General features: G+C 34.9%; 1 long non-coding RNA gene across 1 annotated transcript in view; it reads left to right on the forward strand.

The window, feature by feature from the left end:
• LOC105879378 (uncharacterized) overlaps positions 1-21,288 on the forward strand; it is a 367,989-nt gene that overhangs the window by 103,286 nt on the left and 243,415 nt on the right. The gene's annotated exons all lie outside the window — the stretch shown is intronic.

A 21,288-nucleotide genomic window follows, 5' to 3' on the forward strand; every position in this document is an offset into this window, starting at 1 on the left:
AATTCCTCAGTTGTATTAGCCACTCAACGCAGTAGACATATGCTCAGTATGTCTAGGGAGTGCTCAGTAGACATATGTATCTAGCGACCACCATATTGGGCAGAGCAAATGTAGAACATTTCCATCGCTGCAGAAAGTTTTATTGGACAGCATTGCTTCAGAGTGTGAAACCCTCAGTTATGTTTATGGAATAAACATATGTTTATATGTTAAGGAATAAAAGAAAAATTCAGCTTAGACCATGGAGATTCTTAAATGCAATTATAAGGAGTGTGAGCCATACCCTGTTATGAGGAGAGAGTGATAAATATTTTTTTGAGAAAAGAAGACGAGAAAGGCTGGACTTTGTTTACAGAACATCACTCTTCCAGTCAGGTGCCAGATGGTTCTTATTCAGTGAGACTGGAGGGAAGCAAATGCCAGTTAAACTTGTACTGAGATTGCAAGAGTGGGAAGGGAAAATAGAACATGTGTTTATAAAACATTGAGGATGTAGATCCAATAGGAACAGGAGGTTGTTTGTTGGATGGAAGGTGAATAGAAGGATAGAAAACCTTAAGATTGAATTTTTGAGTGAATGACTGAGACAAAGTTAATGCCATTACCAGTGACAAGGAAATAGAAACAGCAGTAGTTTATCAGATTAAGGAAAAAAGGTGAAGAGTTTATCATGAAATTTTATTAAACCAATAGCTTTGATATTCATCCAGAAATTTTCTTCACTACTTTTATAACACAGTTTCATCCACTTTCCTTCACTGTCTGCTAATTTTTTAGGTAGCTGCTTTTAATGAAGCAACTGAACTTTCTCCCACTAATTATTAGATATTTTTTTCAAAGATTAGAGAAAAAACAGAAGAAATGTTATCTGTTAGTACACCTGATGGAATTTGTCAAAACAATTTCTTCCTTTTATGTTAGAAAATATCTTTTTCTGGAAAAGAGGTTACAAAGAAAGAAACAAGATTGGCGGCGAACTTTTTTTTTTTTAATTTTTTTTTATTTTTTTTGTTTTGTTTTAATTTTTAAAAGTCAAGGTTCTCTGAACATTCTAGTTTTATAAAGATATATAGTTGGATTTTGTAGCAAAATGGAAATGATTTTCAACTTCATGTGAAATAGAATATATTCTGTTTTGGAAATACATGTTGCTAAGAGGTCAAGCATTGTTTTAATTCTTTTTTATATTACAAATTTCACAGCAGTGTATGCTTTTACACATTAATTTACTTATACTTGTTGATTAATTTTATTTCCATTTGAATATTTAAAAAATTATATTAACTAACATCGTATCAGAATGGTGTGTACATTTTAGACCATTTCTTTATGGAAACAATTTTATTTATATGATTTGAAATATTATATTAAATAACAAGATGGGAAAAAAACCCATTCTGTTAGGTTTCCAGAATCATAGTTATAGTTTTTACTTCTATTTTTATAAAGTTAGATGAAGACTACAGTTGTATGGGCTAAAATTTTCTTAGTTATATAATTAAAATGTTGAGCTAGATTATCTTATTTTTTTCTGGCTCTGAATAGGGCAAAGCATGAAAACAATAGCTTGAGATTATTTATTAGCTACTATTGATCGAAGAATATGTTTCATGGTTATTAATGAGACACAGGGAAGGCAAATGGCTGAGAAGTCAAAGGAAATAAGATTTGGAACATAGGATGTAGGTGTTTGTATCAGATTGGACAGTAGCAATTAGAAACTTATCTTGAGGACTCTGAGAGTTGGGGTAATATTGCAAATAGGAGAATTGCCCATCCTTGTGTAAATTAGATTCTAATTGGGAATGGGTGGAGTGATGAAAAATAAAAGGAAGGGTTATGTAGATAGAGTTGTTAGCAAGTGGAGTGGGAGATAGGCTTCTGCAAAGACAATCCCTGCTTGTTTAATGGTTGTGCTTGATCTGTCTCTAGATTATATTTATAGTGTTGAATGCATATATTCTGAATTTGTATGCTGTGGAAGTGAATTTGACAGCTACGTTCATGAGTGAATAACTGGCAGTGTTAGAAAAGGGCAGTGGTTAGGGGATCATGAGGCCTTGCTAGAGTGCTAGGTTCTATTAATAATAGCATGTGCCACAGTGTGGGGGAAGTCTTATATGTTGACACCTGGTTCTGAGCCAACTACCCTCTGGAAACACTTGACACTCTTAGGCCCATTCAAGCAGAGAGAGCAATGCAAGCAGTAAATGGCTAAATTGCTCCAATTTTCAACCAGTTTACTAAGTTCACCAGTTTACTGAAATTGGCACCACCAACAGATTAAACTTCCTTCTACTAACCATGCCAACAGGTGGACCTATGCAGGCCCCATGGATTTCTGAACATTTAAGATGTCCATATTGACTGTGTTCAAACTAGAGGAAGAAACAATGATCATGTGCGGCAGTAAGGAGTGATCAATCCTTTGGAATCAATTTAATGCCTTTTATACAAGACCTGATTTTTTTCCTCTTATGATCTAGTACTTTGCAGCACCAACACTTGCATTTCTCTCCAGATATTTGCAAATGGAGTTTCCTCATTGCAGTTTCTCAGCCTCCTAATATCACTAACTTCATTTATGTAGAGTGGTCTCTTGTTGACAGGAGAAGAAATGTCTGTTATCAGGGAGGCAGAGGGTAGGTAAAAGCAGTAATGTCTATGCTTGAACCTGATCAGACTCCACCTGTGTTCTTTGCTTCTCTCATTCCTTTGGCCACAAATTATGTAGTGACAATGCACTTACTCTCTGTCTTCTGAATTTCATTAGCTAGAGATTTCTCAGTGACCAGAACACATCTTATTACCTCAAAGGAGAATTGAAAATAGTTTGTCAAAATCTTTTATAAGATTTTTTATACAATAGGATTATATTATAATTTTTAAAATTAATTACAACACTGATGTATTTTCTTTAAAATAACCATTATTCTCATTTTAATATAATACAAGTCTCTTCTTAATCCTCTCTTCTCCTAGCAGTTTAACCTCTGTGGGCTATATTATTTTTTCTATAAATAGAGGAGTTTGCATTTGGTGATCTCTGAAGTCCCTTCAAGCTCTGAAACTAAGTCTGAAAGTAAAGGATAATAGGAGGACTTTCCTCATCTCCTGAGATTAAAGTCATGAAAAGTGTCTACTGAACTACTTTCTAAAACATCCCTTAGACTCACTGAAGTGAACAGACCATTGCAGCAGTCTGACACTGAATGCTATTTTATCTTCTTATATTCCTCAAATGGTCACTTCTCATTCTTCCATGTGATGATTTTGCGGGCATTTAGTCCTTGAAACAAGTGACATTCTTCTAATTTTAACTCAGGTCAATCAGTTGGGTGAGTATTGATGAACAAGCATTTGCTATAACCATGTCTCAAGTAATGTCAATCTGTATTGAACATGTGCCATGCCTAAGAGATTTTTTAATTAACCTGCTGACACTGCCAATGAGAGTTCAATGTTGTCTCAAGAAAAAGTTCCATAAGAACATGTCTCTTTGCTGTTTTTACCATCTGCTCTGGTGTTACGTGAATATAATGTATTTTATTGTTCTTATCAGAATTAAATAATTTATGAAAATCATTTAAATATATGATTTTAATTCTTTAAAATGCTGGTAGCTTTCACATGCTTTAAATATAGGAATATCTAAGTCACAAGATAGGACTAAATGAACTATTTTTATGACTTTGGCTTACTTACTCATTTGTTTATCCATGTACAAATGTTTAGGTTACATATATTGCCTTTGCCCTACCCAAGTCAGAGCTACAAGCATGTCCATCTCTTAAATGGTGCGCACTGTACTCAATAACTGTGACTATACCTCTCCTCTTCTCCCCCATCCCACCTGCCCAACACCTGATGAATGTTACTACTATATGAGCACATATGTGTTGATCAATTAATACCAATTTGATGGTGAGTACATTAGGTGCTGGTTTCTCCATTCTTGTGATACTACACTTAGTAGAATGGGCTCCAGCTCCATCCAGGATTAATACAAGAGGTGCTAGATCACCATTGCTTCCTGCAGCGGAGTAGTACTAGATTGTGTGTGTGTGTGTGTGTGTGTACATACACATATACCACATTTTATTAATCCACTCATGTATTAATGGGCACTTGGGTTGTTTCTACATCTTTGCAATTGTGAATCGTGTGGCTATAAACATTCTAGTGCAGATGTCTTCCTTATAGAATGTCTTTTTTCCTTTGGGTAGATGCCTAGTAATGAAGTTGCTGGATCAAATGGTAGTTCTACTTGTAGCTCTTAGAGGTATCTCCATATTACCTTCCACAGAGGTTGTGGATAGTGTTTGCAGTCCCATCAGCTGTGTATGAGTGTTCCTATCTCTCTGCATCCATGCCAACATTTATTATTTTTGGACTTTTTGATAAAAGCCATTCTCACTGGAGTTAAGTGATATTTCACTGTGGTTTTGATTTGCATTTCCCTGATGATTAGAAATGCTGAGCATTTTTTCATATGTTTTTTGGCCATTAGTTTATCTTCTTTTGAAAAGTTTCTGTTCATGTCCTTTGCCTACTTTTTAATTGGGTTGCTTGATTTTTTTCTTGTTGATTTTCCTGAGTACTGTATAGAGTCTGGTTATCAGCCCTTTATCAGATATGTAACATACGGATATTTTCTCCCATTCTGTAGGTTGTCTATTTGCTGTCCTGATAGTTTCCTTGGTGGTGCAGAAGCTTTTTAATTTGATTAGGTATCATTTATTTATTTTTGTTGTTACTATGATTGTTTTGGGTGTCTTCTTTATAAATTCTTTGCCAAAGCCAATGTCTATAAGACTTTTTCCAACATTTTCTTCTAGAATTATTATAGGTTCATGCCTTAGGTTTAAGTCTGTTATCCATTTTGAGTTGATTTTTGTGAGAGGAGCAGATCCTGTTTCAGTCTTCCACATATGGCTATCCAATTTTCCTGCACCACTTACTGAGTAAGGATTCTTTTCTCCAGTGTATGTTGTTGTCTGCTGTGCCAAAGATCAGATGGCTATATAAGTATGGTTTTATATCTGGGTTCTCAGTTTTTTTCCATTGGTCTGTCTCTATTCTTGTGCCAATGCCATGATGTTTTGGTTACTATAGCCTTATAGTACAGCGTGAAGTCTGGTAAATCGATGTTTCCCAATTTGTTCTTTTTGCTTAAGGTTACTCTTGCCATAGGAGTCTTCTCTGGTTCCATACAAATTATAGAATTATTTTTTCTATATCTCTGAAAAATCATGTTTATATTTTAATAAGGAATGCATTGAAGCTGTAGATCACTTTTGGTAGTATAGATATTTTAACAATATTGATTCTGTTGATCCATGAGCATGGTATGGTTTTCCATCTTTTTATATCCTCTGCTATTTCCATCCTCAGTGTTTTGCAGTTCTCCCTCTAGCAGTCTTTCACTCCCTTAAATATATTCCTAGGTATTTTATTTTCTTTGTTGCTATTGTGAAGGGCTTTGAGGCTTTGATTTGGTTCTCAGTTTGACTGTTGTTGGCATATAGGAATGCTACTGATTTGTCTACATTGATTTTGTAACCTGGGACTTTGCTGAATTTCTTTATCTATTCCAGTAATCATGGCAAGATCTTTGGAGGTTTCCAGATATAAAATGATACTGTCAGCAAAAAATGATAGTCTGACCTCTTCTTTCCCCATTTGGATGCCCTTGATTTCTTTCTTTTGTCTGATTGTTCTGGCTAGGATGTCCAGCACTATGTTGAATAGAAGTGGTGATAAAGGGCAATCTTGTCTGGTTCCAGCTCTAAGAAAAATGCTTTCAATTTTCCCCTTTCAATATGATGTTGGCTGTGGGTTTGTCATATAGGGGTTTTATCATTTTGAGCTAAGTCCCATCTGTGCCTATTGTGTTAAGCGTTCTTATCATAAAAGGGGGCTGAATTTTGTCCAATGCTTTTTCTGTGTCTATTGAGAGGATCATATGATCTTTTTTTTTGCTTCTATTTGTGTAGTGAATTACATTTATAGATTTGTGTGTGTTGAACCATCCTGCATCTCTGGGATGAAACCCACTTGGTCATGATTTATTATGTTTTGATAAGCACCTGAATTTGGTTTGTTAGGATTTTATTAAGAATTTTTACATCTAATTTTGTCATATTTACTTAACTTTATTTTTAAAAATAATTATGATAGAAATTGTACATTCCATTAAAATAATATTATGTTTACCATTGATTAATCTGTTAAGTCAACAGCATTTTTAAAAATTAAAGGGTAATTTAAATAAAGAAAATTTATAAAGTACACTAATATTAAGGGCACAGCTTGATAATTTTTCCATATATATTACCCAGATCAATATATAGAGCATTTCCACATTCCGTAAGGTTTTTTCATGCCCCTTTCCAGTATGTATCTTCACTCACCTTTGAGGTAACCATTATTGTGTTTTCTATCATCATGACTAATTTTGTAAGAATTTTTTATTCAGATCTAAAGAGACATAAGATGGAAGCTCTCTCAGTAGCTCACAATATAATGGGGGGAGATAGAAACCATGAAGAAATTAGCAGAGTACAAAAGTAATCCTAAGTGCCAAATAGTTGCAAAAGTAATAACACCATCTCAAATTTATAGTATTTGGCATTTACAAATATGTATACATTTAGAATCATAACTAATCCTCACATTTTTGTATGATGAATGCCATTATATCTATTATACAAATGAGATAACTTAAGATCTTAAAGGTTAGCTAATATACCTGTATTAGCTTTCTATTTCTATGTAACAAATTATACAGATTTAGCAGCTTAAAACAACAAATTTATCTCATAGTTTCCATGGGTCAGGAACCTGGGCACAGGTCAGGAGGGTCCTCTGCTCAGGGTCTCTCCAGACTGAAAAGAAGGTATTGGCTAGGACTAAAATTTCATCTGAGACTTGAGGTCCTCTTCCAAGCCCCCTATTTGTTAACAGAATTTAGTCCTTTGTGGTAGTATACTGAAGTCTTTGTTCTCTTGCTGACCAAAAGCCAGGGGCTGCCCTCAGTTCTAAAGGCCAACCCCAGGTCCTAACCATGTGACCTTCTTACAACTGGATAGTTTACTTCTTCATAGCCAATGGGAAAATTTCTCTCCCTTTGAATCTATACAAATTTTTCAAGGACTTACTTGATTAGGTTTGGCCCACCTAGGACAATCTATCTCCTTTCTGATTAATTCAAAGTTAACTGTTGATGAGGAATTTTAATGAAATCTGAAAAATCTCCTCAACCCTGTAATGCAGCATTATCAAGGAAAGATACCTTATCATATTCACAAGTCCCTCTCATGGTCAAGGGCAGAAATATACAAGAGAAGGAGTATCAGTGGGCAAGAATGTTAATACTATGTCAAAATTGTCAAATTAAGTGATAAAAAATAGACAAACCTTCTAGCTGCATAGTTTCTACTATACTATGTGTGAATATGAAGGGTTAAATAACATTAACAAAAGTTTCTTCTAGCAAACTAAACCATCATTTATTGAATATTTATTGTGTTCCATTATCAAATTTAAAGCTATTGACAATTTTATGAGATAGGATTTTAGTCTTATTTTACAGATATAGAAACCAAGGCTTTGGGAGATAAAGTAACTTGCTTACACAGCTTGCACATGAAGGAGTGAAAGAAATTCTATCTCACTCCATATGCTATGCCCTCATGCACTGTATTATATGCCCGAAACTAGTATTTCAACTAGGCTTTGAAGGATGAATAGATTTCAACAGGTAGAGCTATAATTAAAAAAAATTACCAGCACCAAGAAGAAATAGCAGCAAAAACAGAGACATCAATTTGCAAAGGAGTCAGATATGTTGTTTGGACTATAATATTCTTGATAGTATAGCTAAAATTATGTGAACGAAATCTTCATCTTCTCTTAGAATAGCATTTCATTGGCTAATACTTTATTTTGATATCAAGGGCCTATATTTGCAAACACTGTAAATGGCCATCTAAAAGTTTGTGGTGTCTCATATAAGGAACTTGTTCATTTTCTATGCGGAGTCTTTTTCTTGAGGACCTTTGGGAAAGATTTCTTTCTAGTTTTAAGATGAAGAAGAGCTGAGCTCACTGAACCAAGCTACAATTATTTTCCCTTTTTGCCTGCTTAGAAATCTTAGTGACAAATTTGTGGCCCCCCATAACATGTGTTTGATTTTACTATCAATGTGCTTTTTCTTTTTAATTTTTTTTTGCTCTCATCGTTTTAAAATGTATTTGATCTCCCTAAGCTGTCTTAAATTGTTTTCAAAACTAGTCAGGGTATGAATAAACAAATATATAACTAAAATTTAGGCAGGTGGTTTACAGAAACCACTCATGAATTTGCAGATAGGCAAGGAGCTCCGAAGTACAATTTTCTGATGCTTAGCTATCAATCCTCCTAAACTGAAGTAAACCAAAGCACTAAATCATTAGCTTGGCTGTTATGCTATTGTCAATAGATCTCAGTGGCCAGGCACAGATGTTGCATTATAAAGAATATAGTTTGGACCTACTGATAGATTTCCCTCTGGTGTTTCTTTTCTTTAACTTAGAAAGTAATTGGATGCAAAAGATGTAAAAAGAGAGTTCTTAGAAATTAAGGTCCTTGAAAAATTACTTCAGAAGCTGTGTCAGCTCAATTTAGATAAAAGTATGCTGGTACAGGCTCACAGAATGTGGTACATCAGCAAAGTAATGATTGTTACAAATAAAAGCACTGCACCTCTCTCACATTTTCAGAAATGTAAACTGCATTAGAAAAATGATGCTATACAACCATCTTGGAAATGTGATGTAAGAATTTTTTATAATGATAAGCTATTTGAAAAAGTTCACAGCAATGGCTGTGAAACCTTAATAAGTAAAACTCAGCAAACAGTAAACTGAAAAATCTAGGACCCCATAAAAATTCCAGGAAATAAGAAAGAAGGAAATGGGATCAGAAGCAGTTAAAAGATTCTATGATATAAAAATATGGAAAAGACAGGAATCACATAGTATGAGAGTTGGGAAGAAGAGGTAAATGTCCCAGTACTCTTTGAGGTCTACAGCATGAAAGATGTGATATCTCCTTTTTTATTCCTGATGGAGCTTATTAGAGATTTCTCTTTTCTGCTTTTCGTTAGCTTAGCCAATGGCGTGTCAATCTTGTTTATTTTTTCAAAGAACCAACTTTTTGTTTTATTAATCTCCTGAATAGCTTTCCTGTTTTCAATTTCGTTTAGTTCTGATTTGATCTTGTTGATTTCACTTCTTCTGATTGCTGGGCATCTACCCAAATGATCCAGTGACACTCTACAAAAAAGACACCTGCACTCAAATGTTTATAGCAGCACAATTCATAATTGCAAGGCTGTGGAAACAGCCCAAGTGCCCATCAATCAAAGAATGGATTAATAAAATGTGGTATATGTACACCATGGAGTACTATTCAGCTCTAAGAAACAATGGTGATATAGCACACCTTATATTTTCCTGGTTAGAGCTGGAACCCATACTACTAAGTGAAGTATCCCAAGAATGGAAAAACAAGCACCAGATATATTCTCCAGCAAACTGGTATTAACTGAGTAGCACCTAAGTGGACACATAGGTGCTACAGTAATAGGGTATTGGGCAGGTGGGAGGGGGGAGGGGGGCGGGTATATACATACATAGTGAGTGAGATGTGCACCATCTGGGGGATGGTCATGATGGAGACTCAGACTTTTGGGGGGAGGGGGAGAAATGGGCATTTATTGAAACCTTAAAATCTGTACCCCCATAATATGCCAAAATAAAAAAAAATAATTAAAAAAAAAATAAAGCATGAAAGAAGTGATTGGTTAAATGACATGCAAATCATATGAGGAAGGAGAAAGCAAGCAAAGTGGTCAGAAAATCACTGGACTGGGGATAAAAGAGGGATTTTAAGGGCAGGGAGTGCTGAGACGTGCCAAGCATACATGCATCTGCTTTATGTACATCATGGTAAGATAAATATTGGTGCAGCAAGAGATCAGGTTGGAATGATAGCAACAAGTTGCCTGGTAATGTTATTTGTTATGAAATTCAGGGAAAATGAGACTCATATTAAATTCATAGCAATTCTCATTTATTAGATTTATTTGAACTCTTTGGACCTTAGATCGCAAGAAAGTAGCAGACGACTATACTCATTTAGTCAGCATCGTGAGGCTAATCAGTCCAGATCTAATATACATTTCAGTGGATGCCTGTGTTAGTTTCCTATGGCTGCTATAACAAAATTACCACAAATTTAGTGACTTTATACAATAAAAAAGTTATGTTCTCATAGTTCTAGAGGCCAGAAATTTGAATTTGTTTCACTGGGCAGAAATTAAAGTGTTGACTGGGCCACACTCTCTCTGGAGGCTCCAGGGGAGAATTTTTCCTTGCCTCTTCCAGCTTCTGGTGGTTGCTGGCATTCTTTGGCTTGTGGCTGCATATAACTCCAATTTTCAAGGATAGCATCTTTAAATTTCTGCCTTCTTCATCTTCACATCACCTTCTCCTCTGTGCGTATGAAATCTATCTTATAAAAATATATGTGATGGCATTTAAGGCATACCTGGATAATCCAGGATAATTTCTTCATCTCAGGATATTTAGTTTAATCATATCTGCAAAGATCCTTTTTCCAAAATAAGGTATCGTTCAAATTTTTCAGGCACTGGAACATGATATCATTGGAAGCTTAGCCTACTACAATGCCCAATTTAAACATAAAGTGGTGCCTTAGCATAAAATGAAGACTTTGATATAATTTGCTCTGTTTTAGCCTCTCTGCACCTCAGTTTATTCTTCCTTCACATGGTATGATGTTTCTTGCATTACTATGTTATAGGGAAAATTAGGTGAGATGGTGTTAGTAAAAGTGTTTTCTAAGTGATAAAGCACTATGCAAATAGAAGGCAATGTTAATATCTTAATATCAAACAAATTCTAATTATATTCTAACAAAATTTTGACAATATTTCACTGTAATTAATAATAATGGTAATGACTATGATAATATTATAATGATATGATTGGAGGAAATGTGTGAAGACAGAAGATTTCCTCTTTTTTCCTCTGTTTCCTTATTTTTAAAGTATGGATAACAATACAAGCATTTTAAATTTGTTTTCAGGATTCAGTTATATGAGTTCACATACCTAAAATTCTTAGAAATTGCTAGGCACATAGTAGACTTAGGAATAATAATAATAAAACAACAATATAATGAACTACGAGCTCTGTAATTAATCTGGCATTTGGGAACAGAATGTGCATGGAAATGGGAAGGAAACTCTAGAAGCAGTGAAACGAGATTGTCAAGTAATGTTTTGACATAACTTTCAAATGGAAAGTACTGTTTTAAATTGGTCCTGCTTTCAAAATGATTTATTTTTCACTTATTATTATTTAAAATGTGCATATCTTGTTTTAGCATCCAGTATTTGTATTTATTGAGTACTGAAAAAAATTAGAGCTTGAGGAGTGCCATAAGCAGAACTCACAGAATGCCACCAGGATTCTGTGCTGTCTATAGAATAAGCCATTGAAGGATTAGGATGGAAAAAGTATTAGGATTTTTAACCCCTATATTTGACCACTATACGACTTTTTACACTTTTTACACATGGTGGAAAGTTGAGTCACATGGAACAAATATACATAAATAGAGGACTTTTAAGTAAGTTCTATAAAAAACATTATGGTAGTCCACATTTCATAGAAAGGGCCAGGAGAGTCTTCACAGAGAAGATGATATCTGAGCTGAGTCTAGAAAGATGAACAGGAGTATACTCCTTAAGCAAAAGGAGTATATAATCCTTATATTATAATATAAGGATGGACTTTGGAGCAGTGGCAGGGGATGGTGGGATAAATTGCAGGCTAAATGTCAGAACCATCACAGTAAGGAGGAGGTCATATAGACTTGCCCACAGGCATCCGGGAGACTGGAAAAATTGCTGAATATAGCTCAGAAGAATTGCAACATTGGCATCTGATTCATAAAAAAAAATTCATCAGAAATTATAGCTGGTTTTCTTTGCCTAGTGGAGGAAAATATTTCAGGCTGAATAGGCAAAATGCAGGGGCATGAAAAAGCATACTAGATTCAGGGATCTATGATGAACCATTAAACGTAGGGCTTAGTGAGCATTTGTTGTGTTGTGGGAGATGACTTTGAAAAGATAGAAACCATACTATCAGGGAGCTTTCTCTTTATCTTGAATTGCATGGAAGAATTTTATACTGAAAATTATATGGTAAGTTTCCAGTTTAAGAAATGTAGCCTGGAATTTGAATATACAGGTCAAGTTGGTACCCTGAAGTCAGGAGTATTTTATATATCTCTTTATTTCCCACTAAATGTACCAATGAATTTACTAAGGGTGAAGCCATTCTATAACACCTAGAAAATAGAGAAGTGTTCCACCCATTTACATGACATTTCCAAACTTATTGTCAGTCAATGTTACAGGTGAAAAAATACATAGTATTAAAGGGAACCCTTGCAGAGTGGGTAAAAACCTTTCTCAATTCTTCCCACCCCAACTTCTCTAGAATCCCACTAACATCTTTTATCAGAGTGAGCTGTGAATATAAGGATGGACTTTGGAGCAGTGGCAGGGGATGGTGGGATAAATTGCAGGCTAAATGTCAGAACCATCACAGTAAGGAGGAGGTCATATAGACTTTGCTCACAGGCATTCGGGAGACTGGAAAAATTGCTGAATATAGCTCAGAAGCATTACAACATTGGTATCTGATTCATAAAAATAAATTCATCAGAAATTATAGATGGTTTTCTTTGCCTAGAATCCTATCTACTATGAAATTCACATGAAATATTAAAGTTTCAAAATATTACAATGAAATAAATTTGAATCCTTTTATATTTATATCTTTTACTTTTTATACTTCTTTCATATTTTGTTCTCATCTACTTTTCTTGGGACTGATAAAACTGACTTGTGAAAACAACTGCTGACAGTTATTACCAATATTAAATGAGTTACAATGAATTAGGATCTACCCTGAAGTTCAGTAGTGTGGGCATCAGAACACTCAAATCAAACAACTTTTAATAAGAAGGTTTAAAAATATTCTATCTAATAATGACAGTAATATTTGGCAAACACAAAATAAGATCAAAATATTCCAAATAAGAGAACTAGAGCTTTAGGAAATTAAAACAATGATTACTAAAATTTTTAAAAATATATTTCATATAAAATCCAGTCTATAGTAACAATAGATTAACTATTGCATTGTATTAAATATGATGATTAGAAAATGACTTTGAAATCAAAACTGCATGGTATTGGCATAAAAACAGACACGTAAACCAATGGAACAGAATAGAGGTACTCAAAATAAATCCATGCATTGATAGTCAATTGCTTTTTGACAAAGATTCTAGGTACACACAATGGAGAAGGACAGTCTCTTCAATAAATGGTCCTGGAAAAATGGGATATACACATGCAGAAGAATGAAATTAGACCCTGATCTCATACCACATACAAATATCAACTCAAAGTGGATTAAATGCTTAAGTGTATGACCTGAAAATGTGAAACTACTAGAAGAAACATAGGGGAAAAGTTTTATGACATTGGTCTGGGCAATGATTTTTTTGAATATAAAGTAAAAGCATAAGCGATAAAAGAAAAAAAAAAGACAAAGGTGATTACATCAAACTAAAAAGCTTCTGCCCAACAAAAGAATCATCAGAATGAAGAGACAACCTACATATTGTGAGAATATATTTGAAAACCATACATTTGACAAAGATATAATTTCCAAAATGTAGGGAAAACTCACACAACTCAGAAGTAAGAAAACAACTTGATTAAAATGTACAAAGGGACTGAATAGATATTTTTCAAAAGACATTCAAAAACTCAACAGATACATGAAAAAATGCTCAGTCATTCATAATCAGAGAAATGCAAATTAAAACTACAATGAAATATCACCTTACTCCTGTTAGAATAGCTATGATCAAAAAGAGAAAAGTGTTGGAGAAAATGTGAAGAAAAGGAAACCCTTGCATGCCTTTGGTGGAAATGTAAATTAGTACAGCCATTATTGAAAACAGTATGGAAGTTTCTCAAGAAGTTAAAACTGAAACTACCATATAATCCAGCAATCCAACTACTGGTCATATATCCAAATGATATGAAATCAGTATGTTGAAGACATAGCTGCACTTCCATGTTTATTGCAGCATTATTCACAATAGTCAAGATATGGAATCAACCTAAATGTTCATCAACAGATAAATGGGTAAAGAAAATGTGGTATATGAACACAATAGAATGCTAGTTAGCCTCAAAAAAAGAAGGAAATCCTGTCAATTGCAAAGACATGGATGAACCTGGAGGACATTATGTTAAGTGAAATAAGCCAGATACAGAAAGACAAATACTGCATGATCTTAGTTATATGTGAAATCTAAAAACTAATTCATAGGAACAGAGAGTAAAATGGTGACTACCAGAGGCTAGGGGATGGGAGTATTGGATGGATGTTGGTCAAAGGAAATAAAATTTCAGTTAAATAGGAGGGATAAGTTTAAGAGATCTATTGTACATTATGGTGCCTATAGTTAATAACAATATATTTTATACTTGTAAATTATTAACAGAGTATATTTAAGTGCTTTCACTGAAAAAATGTACATTAGGTAATGCATATGTCAATAGTTTGATTTAGCCATTCCACAATGTATACATATATTATGACATAATGTTGCAAACAATAAATATATACAATTTTATTCATTAAATCAAAATGATGTTGAAATATGTTCAGAGAATTTAGAATCATAGTTTGTAACTATAAAGGAGAGCTATAATAATTTATTTTTAAAAACCCAGAATTTGTTTATTTATTGGTTTTCAGAAGCAACTTTTTTTTATGTATTAACAACCCTGAAAGCAGAGTGTGCCTAATAATATATACCACATGACTATTACTATGGCTTTGTTTGTTTTACATTTTAACATCTCTTAAATTAAGTTAAAACTTATAGTTGATGGTATCATATATTTGCTGAAAATGAGACATAGTAGTGTCAGGAGTGTTAAAAAAAAAAGCAATATTCAAAGCAGAAGATGAGAAGTAATGATAAAAAGAACTAACAAAGGGAGAGGGCCAAGATGGTAGACTAGAAGCAGCCAGTACACAGCACACCATGGAGGGGATTGAAAGTGGCAAGTAGATATTCACCTTTGGATGGATCATGTAGGAGAGAGTGCTAGGATTCAACAGAGAACTACTGGGAGTCACCAAAGGCAAAAGAGAGTAATGTAAGGTGACCTACTTATCCAGATTGGCAGTGACTGGGAGAAGCATCCACTTGTGGGGAGGAAGCAGGTGAGAGACCACTGGGGCCTCACACTTTCCCTTTGGACCTTGCAATCTGAGCTACAAGAAGGTCCCTCCACCTCCATGGAACCTCTGGACTAACACAGGAAGCTTCCTGAAGACTGTGCAGTGGCATTGCTCCAGAGAGGGGGCATGGCAAGGTCCCATAGGCTTCTGAGCACTGAGTGCTGCAGCTGGTGTGATTCTGGGAGCCCAGCTTCAGAGACTTGCATCTGTTGGGGGTCAGTGCCACCTCTACTGCCTCATTGCTGCTGCTGGGTCAGGGAGGGAGCAGAGAGGCTGGGCACTCTTGTACACCTTGGGGACAGACTCTGCTGCACTGCCACTACTGATCTACTGGGGACCCAGGCAGGAGCAAACCCTCATGGAGGCTGGCCCTGCTTTTGCCACTAAGGGGGCTTTGTCCTGCTGCCACCACTACTGCTGCTGCTGCAGGACTCAGGCACCAGCAAATGTCCACAGCTGCCCTACTCTGTGCCACTGCAGAGAAGGACTCATTATGCCCCTCCTTGAGCTTTCAGCACTGGCCTGGGGACCCACTTGCCCATCCACATTAATATCCCCCGGCACTTACTTGGACTGTGATAACCATAGGGGAACAGGGAGATGCAGACGAGCAGCAGTGTTGCAGGCTCACAGTGAATCTGCCTCTTTCTTGCCTGAGCATTCTTCCAGAGGAGAAATCCAGCATGATATTAATGGGCTTGGGTACTAGGAATTACCTAGTCTAGTCCACTACCACTGGCATCTGAACACCCTCCCAGGAGTCTGAGTTTGAACTTATCCAAATTTCCAGCAGCACTGCAGTGGGTACCTATAAGCATGAACCCAGAGATATTATACCTCTCCCTCCCTACATTGAGAAACAAAGTTCCCAGCAGAGGAGAACAGATATAATTCAAAGTTATCTGTTTTGTGCTGAGGGAAGATATTTCAGATGAGAAGGAACCAGCATAACAATGTTAGCAATATGAAAAAAGAGGCTCCATCAGCACCCCCAAAGGAGCACACTAACTCTCCAGCAATGGATTCCAACCAAAAGGAAATTGTTGAAATATCAGATACGGAATTCAAAATATGGATCACAAGTTTTATAAATGAAGAAGATATAAAATTTTTCCCACACAAGCCAACATTAAGGGAGTTTGTCACCATTAGAGTTGCCCTACAGGAAATGCTTAAAAGTGCTTTAAACACCTAAAAAAACAGTGATAGTATCCAGTGTAAGGACACTAGAAAGTAAAAACTCGAAGTTTCTATTAGAGAGTAACACAAGGGAAAATACAAAGGAAACAGGTAACAATCAACATGATAACTGGAACAGTATCTCATTTACCAGTACTAACATTGAGTGTAAATAGTTTAAATGCCCCACTTATACAGATTGATAGAATGGATTAAAAGTACAAGACCCATGTATCTGTTGTCTCCAAGAAACCCATTTAATTCATAAAGAGTCTCATAGATTCAAGGTAAAGGGTTGAAAAAATATTTACAAAAATGGAAACCAAAAGTGAGCTGGAATAGCTACTCTTATGCCAGATAAAACAGTTGTTAAATCAACAACAGAAATAAAAAGACAAAGATGGTTATTATAAAATTATAAATGGATCAATTAAACAAGATGTAAAAATCCTAAATATATGTGCATCCCACACCAGAGATCCCAGTTTCATAAGACAAATACTATTAGACCTAGGGAATTAAATAAATAGCAACATAATAGTGGGAGATTGAGCACTCTACTGACAGAACTAGACAGAAACAGCTAGAAAATCAACAAAGAAACATTTGACATAAATGAGACTCTAGAAAAAATAGACTGAACAGATGATTATAGAACATTCTACCCCAAAACAGCAGAATATGCATGCTTATCATCAGTATGTGAGATACTTTGCAAGATAAGTTATATGTTAAGCCACAAAACAAGTATCAGAAAATTAAGAAAAAATTGAAATCATACCATGTATAAATACCTTCTCAGACCACAGTGGAATCAAACTATAAATCAACTCCAAGAGGAACATTCAAAACTATATGAATAGGTGCAAGTTAAATAACCCTATGCTGAACAATCTTTGGGTCAATGATAAAAACAATATGGAAATCAAAAACTGTTTTAAAATGAATGACAGTGGTGACACAAGCTACTAAAATCTCTGGGATACAAGATGTAAAAAGCAGTGCTAAAACAAAAGTTCATACATAGCATTAAATGCCTACATCAAAAAGACAGAAAGATCACACATTAACAATCTAACATAACAATTCAGGGAACTAGATAAATAAGAACAAATCAAATCCAAAGGTAGAAGACAAGAAATAACAAAGATCAGAGCAAAACTAAACTAAACAAAATTGACACCAAAGTATATACAAAGGATCAATGAAATGCAAAGATGGTTATTTGAAGAGACAAACAAAATTGACAGACCACTAGCTAGATTAACCATCAAAAGAAAAGAGGAGATTCAAGTAAACTCAATCAGAAATGAAAAAGACATTACAACTTTTGCCAGAGAAGTGAAAATACATAATATCTTCTGTGATTACTATGAAATCCTTTATAGACACAAACTAGAAAATGTGGGGGAAATGGATAAACTTTTGGAAACACGTAACCTCCTCGCTTGAATCTGAATGAAATAGAAATCCTGAATAGATCAATAATGAGTAATGAGATTGAAACATGATAAAATATTTCCAAGCAAAAGGAAGCCCAGGACCAGATTGATTCACAGCCTAATTCTAACAGACCTATGAAGAAGAACTGGTACCTATCCTACTGAAAATATTCTATAACATGGAGAAAAAGGGAATTCTTCCTAACTTATTCTATAAGCCAGTATCACCCTGATATCAACATCACAGAAAGGACACAATAAAAATAGAAAACTACAGATCATTATCTCTCATAAGCATAGATGCAAAAATACTCAACAAAATACTAGCAAACTAAATGCAACAACACATCAAAAAGAAATGTGGTATATGTATACCATGGAGTACTCCTCAGCTTTAAGAAACAATGGTGGATACAGCTGAAACCCATTCTACTAAGTGAAGTGTCTCAAGAATGGAAAAACAAGCACCACATGTACTCACCAACAAATTGGTATTAACAGATCAACACCTGTGGACATATAGGAGTAACATTTATCAGATGTCAGGAGGGTGGGAGGGGGGAGGAAGGGACAGGTCTATACAACCATAATGAGTAAGACATACAATGTTTAGGGGATGGACACACTTGAAGCTCTTACTCGAGAGGGGAGGGGGGCATGGGCAATATATGTAACCCTAACACTTGTACCTCCATAATACATTAAAATTAAAAAAAAAAATGGAAAAAAAAAAGATAATTCATTATGATTAAATGAGTTTCTTCTCAGGAATACAAGGATGGCTTAACATATGCAAATCAATAAATATAACTAACTATATAAACACAAGCAGAAAAAAAATCATATGATTATTTCCCATCCAAGTACTAACCAGGCCCGATCCTGCTTAGCTTCCGAGATCAGACAAGATCGGGCGCGGTCAGGTGGTATGGCTGTAGATTGATCATCTCAATAGGTACAGAAAAAGCATTTGATAAAATCCAGCAAGGCTTTATGATAAAAACCCTCAACAAACTAGGCATAGAAGGAACAGACATCATAATAACAAAAGCTACCTATGACAGTCCCACAGCCAACATTGTATTGAATGGGGAAAAGTTGAAAGCATCTCCGTAAGTACTAGAACAAGACAAGAATACCTACATCACCACTTCTTTTCAACATCGTACTGGAAGTCCTGGCCATGGCAATCAGGCAAGAGAAAGAAATAAAGGGCATCCAAATCAGGAAAGAAGAGGTCAAAGTGTCCCTGTTTGCCAATGATATGGTCTTGTAACTAGACAACTCTAAAGACTCCTCCAAAAGTCTCCTGAAATTGATTAAAAAAAAAAAATTCAGCAAAGTCTCAGGTTATAAAATTAACGTACATAAATCAGTAGGAGTTCTATACATTCATAACAAACAAGCTTAGCATCAAATCAAGAACTCAATACCATTTACAATAGGTGTAAAAAAATACCTAGGAATATGCTTAACAAAGAAGGTAAAAGATATTCATAGGGAGAACTACAAAAAACAGATGAAAGAAATCATAGATGGCACAAATGAAAAAAATATCCCATACTCATGGATTGGAAAAGCAATATTGTTATTGTAAAATGTACATACTAACCAAAGTGATTTACAGATTCAATGGAAATACCATCATAATACCAATGTTATTTTTCACAGAATTATAAAGAACAATTGTAAAATTTATATGGAACAAGAAAGAAAGAAAGAAAGAAAAGAAAGAAAGAAAGAAAGAAAGAAAGAAAGAAAGAAAGAAAGAAAGAAAGAAAGAAAGAGCCTGAGTAGCCAAAGCAATCCTAACCAAGAAGAACAAATCAGGAGTTATCACATTTCCTGACTTCAAATTATACTATACAGCTATAGTAAACAAAACAACATGGTGCTGGTATAAAAGTAGACACATAGATCACTGGAACAGGATAGAGAAACCAGAAATAAAACCAAACACCTTAACCCAAATGATCTTTGGCAAAGTAGACAAAAGTATACACTGGGGAAAGGACACCTTATTCAATAAATAGTGCTGAGAAAACTGGATTGCTATATATAGGTGATTGCTATCTCTCACCACATACAAAAATCAACTCAATATTGATGAAAGGCTTAAATGTAATACCTGAAACCATGAAAATTATAGAAGAGAATATAAAAAAAAATCTTTTCTGGATGCTGACCTGGGCAAAGAATTTATAACTAAGACCTCAAAGGCAAATATAACAAAAACAAAAATAAATGGGAAACTTAATTAAACTAAAATGTCTTTTTTTCACTGCAAAAGAAATTCATCAAATAGACAACCAACAGAATGGGAGAAAATATTTGCCAACTGTATATCCAACAAAAGTCTAATATCCAAAATCTACAAAGAACTCAAATCAGCAAGAAAAAAACAAATAACCCCATTAAAAATTGGTCAAAAGATATGAACAGTTTTCAAAAGAAGATATACAATTGGCCGACAAACATATGAAAAAATGCTCAACTTCCCTGATCATCGGGGTAATTCAAATTAAAGCCACAATAAGATATCACCTTACCTCTGTCAGAATGGCCTTTAGGAAAAAGTCAAAAAAATTTTGATGTTGGCATAAGTGCAGGGAAAATGGAATGCTTATACACTGTTGATGTTAATTAGTACAACCTCTATGGAAAACAGTACAGAGATTTCTCAAATAACTAAAAGTGTATCTGCCATTCAATTCAGCAATCCACTACTGAGGATCTACTCAAAGTAAAAAAAGACCCCTATACCCATATGTTAAACTCACAATTGCAAAGATACAGAATCAACTTAAGTGTCCACCAACTGATGAGTGGATAAAGAAAATGTGTATTTGTCTGCTTTGTCAAAGATTAGATGGCTATATGAGGATGGTTTTATATCTGGGTTCTCTGTTCCGTTCCACTGGTCAATGTTCCTGTTCTTGGGCCAGTCAAAGCTGTTTTAATTACTATAACCTTGCAGTATAGTTTGAAGTCTGGTAAATTTATACCTCCCATTTTGTTTTTATTGCCTAGGATTGCTTTTGCTATTCGGGATCTTCTCTGGTTCCATACGAAGCGTAAAATTATTTTTTCTATATCTGTGAAAAATGATGATGGCATTTTAATAGGGATTACATTGATTAAACATACACTGGGGAAAAGAATACTTATTCAATAAATGGTGCTGGCAAAACTGGATAGCCACATGTAGAAGACTGAAACAGGACTCACGCCTTTCACCTCTCACAAAAATC

The sequence above is a fragment of the Microcebus murinus genome, chromosome 9 (genome assembly GCF_040939455.1).
Source record: "Microcebus murinus isolate Inina chromosome 9, M.murinus_Inina_mat1.0, whole genome shotgun sequence".
NCBI classification, from domain to species: Eukaryota; Metazoa; Chordata; class Mammalia; order Primates; family Cheirogaleidae; genus Microcebus; species Microcebus murinus.